The following is a 6,492-nucleotide window of genomic DNA, read 5'->3' as shown; positions in this document are numbered from 1 at the left end:
TTTCAGTCACTACAGTGTTTCTTAGCGAAAGGCATTGGAGCGTGACCGCGTGAGCGCGTCACGCAGGTGTGTACACGGTTAACCTGAGGGATGTTTATAGATTCGAGGGGTCCAGCCCCCCAGCACGCGTATACTTTCAAAGCGTATGCTTTTTAAATTTTGTAGAAGGATTGTGAACTGAATGTACACAATTCGAAACTATACACGTAACTTTTTAACCGTTGGATTCCTAATATTTTAACTTACGTTTTCGTAATCTGCGAACCAAAAATTACTAGATAGTACCAAAAGAAGTTCATCATTTTTGGTGTCCCAAAGTAAAGTTTAACCATCTTTTTACTTGCGGGGTTTCAGTTCTATAGTTTCGTCGAATAAACACGCGAAATTCGTCAGTTCTGTTCCGTTCTACGGATCATTTAGTCGAGAATTTCGAAAGTCTGTTTATGACGGGACCGTTAAATAGCCGTTTTTAAGTCGACATTTCGAGTCGTTTTAGTAATTCAGTTTAGTCGATGATCCTACCATAACGTTAAGGTTTTAATTTGCTTCGTCCTCAACAGCCGCTGTCCTATCATAAACTCGGTCTTTCCGAAGGGTGACTTTGGCGTGGTCACGTTCGGACCCAACGGTACTTTCGGTTCGCCACATGTTCGCCCGGAGGAACAGCCCCGGCATCGCCGGACATTCGGGGTCCTCCCGCTACCGATCGAGGTTCCCACCCTTCCTAAACGAAGACGCTCTAAGGGAGCTAGGAAGGGTGGGCCCAATGAACACGGGGCACGGTGATTGGTAATTTTCCAATTTTGCGAAAACCAATTAGCGTGTAACCTGAGATTCCGACACCGTCGTGGGAGTCAAGACGACAGCGAGTCGTCACTTCGAAACCATACGGTGAACAGTCAGTCCGCTTCGAAAATACAGGTCGCATAGACACTTCGAAAAGTCAACATAGAGTTACGGAAACAACGCGTCACAGTAATACAACGAGTCCGCGTTGAACTATCGGTAAGGGCAATCGGTCGATGCGAGATTGCCACGGAACAAGTTCGTTTTTGATCAAAAATGCGTAAAAAATCTGCGTCGCAGGATAGAAAAGGTTCGAGGAGTACACATCCACGATACGGAACAAATCGACATTTTATCGAGACCGATACAACGTTTGCAAATACTTCAGCAGCGAAAATTGCAAAAAAGAGTCCGGATTTTGAAGTTAAAATCGATCAAACAGTCAACTATGTTTTGATAGAATTTTGCTTAGTTTTCGGCGCTCTGAAACAATTACTGAAGTGTAAAAAGTGCAATAGTGACGTGAAATTTTATAAAAAATCAATTCGAGGATTGGGATTTAAAATTTGTGTTGACTGTATGTGTTCGGATCCAACAGAGATCAATTCTTGTCCGTTGATAAACAATGCGTACGAAATCAACCGTCGTTTTTGTTTTGTCATGCGAATGCCCGGCATCGGCATACATGGCATCAGAAATTTTACCGCTTTAATGGATATGACATCAACTTTTAATAGCACAACCTATTAAGGGATCCTGAAGACGCTTCATATTGCTGTAAAAACGATCTACGAAGCCGTTATCCGAAAAACAGGCACCGAAAAAGGAAAGAAATTTGGAAGCGGAAAATCGAGCGGATATACTCACGGTGTCTGGTAATGGATCTTGGTCGAAGCGCGGTTTTTCTTGGCGCATGGGTATCGTGTCTATTATAGGAAAATATACGAATAAAGTCCTGGACGTTGCGGTTAAATCAAGCTTTTGCAAGGCTTGTTTATTTTGGAAGGGAAAAGAGCGTACTGTCAGTTTCGAGGCCATGGAAAGCGACACACGAATCAGAATGCAACGTGAATCACGAAGGCAGCGCTGGAAAAATGGAGGTCGATGGCATGATCGAAATTTTTAAGAGATCTGAGGAATTTCATAGTGCAAAATACGGATTTTATATAGGGGACGGAGATACGAAAACATTCAAAATGTTATTAGAAAAAAAAGGAATGCGTTTTACATGTGACAAAACGTATTTACAAAAGGGGAAACGAAGCAAGGAAAAGGTTGATTTAATTAAGCAAAGCCAAAAAGCAAATTGCAGACAAACAAATGAAAAAACAAGAGAAAAAAGGAACTTAAAAGCAGAACTTCAAAAGCAGAAAAATCTGCTACAACCGAACCAAAAAAAGCGCAATTGACGCTAAAGCTATTCCCCAATCTTTCAGAATATTATGGCTTAGCAATTCGTCGAAACTCCGATTAAATTGAAAATATGAGGTAAGCAATATGGGCGACGTTTTATCACAAAAGCTCAACTGATGCAAATCCCCAGCATCAGTGTTGCCCTTCGGGAGGAGATTCGTGGTGCGAATGGCGGAAAGCTGAAGCCAATGGATGTCTAGACGAATATTATCATCCACCAGCGCTCGACGACGATGTCCAAGAGGTTTTAACGCCAATTTACGAAGACTTGACCGCAGAAGATTTATTAAAGAGATGTACGGGCGCAAACACGCAAAATAACAATGAGAGTTTTAATCATTGTGTGTGGCAACTCGCTCCCATACACATATTTTCTGGGAAACAAACTGTGGAAATCGCGACATATTGTGCAGCTTGCATGTTCAACGTAGGGTATGACCCAATATTGAAAATCCTGGAGACAATGGGGGTCACCATAGGGCCGGTAGCCGCGGACTTCGCTGCTAAATACAGGACGGAGCGCATCGCAACTGCGGAACGCCGAAGCTCTCTGGCCAGCAAAGAAGCCAGGACAGCTCGTCGAACCGAAAGTTCCGCAGAAAATGAACAATTTGAGGAAGCAGAAGGAATATTGTATAGGCCTGGCATCGCCGATTGATCGTAAGTAAACGATTTATCTGAAAATTCCTCACTCCAACTTTTAAATGCGTTTTACTCGTAATGGTGTTTTTCAAAACGGTGGCCACTCTCAAAGGAAGAGTTTTCGAACTATTCATTTGAAATTTTGACAGAACATTCTTCACGTCATTCTTCATCGTGCTATGGAAGTTTTTTTTCTGAAATCTTTCTATTTTTTTTACGAAAAATTGTCGAAAAAATAGGCTAAACTCGATACTTTATGTTCAACACGCCGCCATTTTGTTAAATTTTATTTAAAAAAGCCTCCATAGCACGATAGTGGCTGTCCTATAGATTAATAATCTTTTTGAAATTTTTGTTTCAGATCAAATTTGCGGCTGCAATCATGGCCACCATAAGAGACCTTTTTTTTCACCGCACTTTTCTATGCATTAAGATAATGTTAAACAATAAATGAATGCACTTATCAAAAAACATTTTATATTCTTCATCAGTGCCTTGATTTGTAAAAGAAAAATCAGACCGATTAGCTTATCCTGACGATAAAAAAAAAATCGCGAAAATCTGTTATTTTTCGGGCGATCACACTGTGATGATCCCTTAATTCCCGGCTTAATCTTTTCGATTGTATTTAATTCTAGGGCGGACTATTTGTTTGCGAGGGCCCCTATAGAATAAGCCGCGCCGGTTTTTTTTCCGTTTTCGAAACGTTGAGTTGTATCGGGAATTCCGCGCCGCGTATCCTTTTCGGCGCGTAGTCGCCACACCCTTTCCTCAACGGTGTGTGTACCGCGGAATTCACCCGCGTCGGTTTCGATTAAATAAAGAAAACTACCTAAACGTACGCGGATCAAAGTTTATTTTCCCTTTCGTTCTCCCCTGAGTTCCGCTCTCCGAGCAGCCGGAAGGACGAAAGTAACGGACGCGTGCATTTGGCACTGGTGCCCAATTCTTACAAATAAATTCGTCCGTGGGAATTGTGCGACCGAGCATGTCGATTAGCGGCTTTCCCGGTCGCCCACGCGAGGTACGTCACAGTATGTAAGAAGTATATTTCGAAGTCTTCTTCATATGTACAACGTCAACTTTGAGGACATTTGGGTATTTCGAGGACTATCCTCATAATTTTTTACACGGTTTGTAGATTTTCGGGACGCTTCTCATAAGACTTTGGTTTATTAATAATTGAACATAAAGCAACTTATTGCTAGGCAAGTAGGATTTGAGTACATTTTTTAAAAATGTTAATTGTTTTGCTTCATGACAAAAACATGCAGCGACAGAAACACGACACTGACGCTTCGATGTCCATTGTTTTACATGGACGTTACTCACTAAGTGTCCTTCTGCGAAACGTTAATACTTAATTTCATAAATTTGTTCGTCGCTGATTTTTGGTTAATATTATCCACAGTGTTTTAGTTTTTAACTGTGTTTTGGATAATATTTCTTGTAGCAAGGTTTGCTTTAATTTTGTTTACGGATGATGTTCTTTATATCTGTGATTCAATTGATGTCTCTTTGCGTGAAAACAGAAGTTCTGCAAAGTATGGTGATAAAAAAAAATATGCATGTCGTGTTTCAGCAATATCTCGTAAGTATACATATTTTATCTACAAAATAAACTTTCTGTCTCCAAATAACATTTTCAGTGGTAATTATTTAGAAAAGGTGGGGGTCTTGAATTTGTTGTAGAACTTTTTTCTGTACATATAATCGCCGCTCGGCTTCAGTTTTTGAGATTTTCGCAAAAAACTATTGCTATTATTGCAACGAATATTGGCTATAGCTACGTGTCTGTGGCAGCGTGTGTGTATGTGTTGAGTCGCCGGTTGTTTATGGTTTCTATAAAAACATCAAAGTGGTCGACAATGGACGCGTATAATAGGTGTGCTTAAAAACTCGATTTGAGTAGTCAGCCGCCTTGCGGTAGCTGAAATATGTAGAAAAGCTTAATCCGCACCTTACTCAAATGTAACTATTGTAACAAGTAACTAATTTAATGGATTAGGTTCGAGTTATGTTTTTTTACATCGGTCGCGGCAGAGCAATTGACTACTCAAATTAAGTTTTTCAGCACACCTGTTATACGCGTCCATTTACAATACTTATTGAAACCATAAACAATCGGCGACTCAACGCTTACACTCACGCTGCCACAGACACGTAGCTATAGACAGAATTCATTGTCGTAATAGCGATCTTTCTGAAGAAAAATCTCGGAAATTGAGGCCGTGCGGCAGTTATATGCATATGTATATCTACATATAGGAACAGTGGTAGATACCAATAATCCCGAGAGCTAGCCACTAATGGGCGGGGGGTATAATGGTTGGAATAACATTTGCAGGGTTTCATAGCAAGTGTCCAGCTGTAAGGATGTTAAATTAAAATTTTTGAAATTTTTGAAAAATTTCAAAAGTGTGTCAGATAAAAAATCTGAGTGAGTTAAACTATCTAAACCAGGGATGTTGCCCTAATGGACAGCTCGCATCAGTGAAAAAGTGGTTGGAAACGCGGATTTTAGCCCCTTTTTCCATCAAAGTCCGGTTTTACAACGGTTTTCAGATTTGAAGAGTACATTAGTTAGCTTTCGATGTTATTCCCCTTTAATTGAATACTGTTAATGTATATACTATCTGAATAGGTTTGGGGTGGTTTTTGGTGGAGCGGCAATATTGAATACTGTTAATATTCTCCAGGATAGAGGTCTTCCGTTTCGCAATTTTGGCTGTCGGGATTTTGAGGTGAACCCGTATAGAAAAAAGTTCAAAATGTTGATTTTAAGACATACATATTTAAAACATACATATTAAAAATCATCGAAATAGGTGAAACCCCCGTTTTCTAAATACTTACTTGTTTAGGTTTTAATAATGTGTTGGTATGATTATAGATGATGGTCATTTGTTGACTAACTTAAAAGAAACTTTAGAAGGCATTGATCGCTCTATCCATGTAAAATTTAATGACCCTGAAAAAAGAGTGGTGACATACTCAAAAGTCGACTCAGATGATGATAAAGATAAAGACTACCAATTATCTGACAATGATTCAGTGAACTCTAATAACATCTCGTCGAATGATGTGCAACCATTTAAAAAACTTCACATGCAATCAAAGTCACTTAATATTACACTAGGGCTTGATAAATATCAGAAGTCAGCTCCTGATGAAAGAGATCTTTGCGTAGACTCTTCTGCAATACTTGCTAAAAAACATTTTTGTATGTACTACAAAACGTTTCAGTTCAAATTAGCAAGACATTTACAAGCTATTCATTCCCAAGAAGATGAGGTAAAAAAGTTTATAGCTTTACTAGCAAAAAATAAAGAACGCCAAGAAATTATTGCTACAATTCGAAAAAATGGAGATCATATGTTTAATAGTGACAGACGATTTAACAACGGTAAATTGTTAGTCTGTTGACGACCCAAAGGAGCGTATGAAAAAAACTGCTGAAGATTTTTTATCGTGTGATAATTGTAAAGGACAGTATGCAAGGTCAGTAATACGTCACCATTGGCAGAAATGTACTAAGCGAAATGGAAAGCTAGAAAGAATTGTTTTAGTGAAAGGTCGAAAAGTGGCCGCGAGATTGCACGAAAAAGCCAGTGTAGATGTACGAAAATATGTATTTCTCTACATGCGAGA

The sequence above is a fragment of the Hylaeus anthracinus genome, unplaced genomic scaffold (assembly GCF_026225885.1).
Source record: "Hylaeus anthracinus isolate JK02 unplaced genomic scaffold, UHH_iyHylAnth1.0_haploid 11869, whole genome shotgun sequence".
Taxonomy (NCBI): Eukaryota; Metazoa; Arthropoda; class Insecta; order Hymenoptera; family Colletidae; genus Hylaeus; species Hylaeus anthracinus.
The sequence above is the reverse complement of the archived record's forward strand: the minus strand, read 5'-3'. Positions refer to the sequence as shown.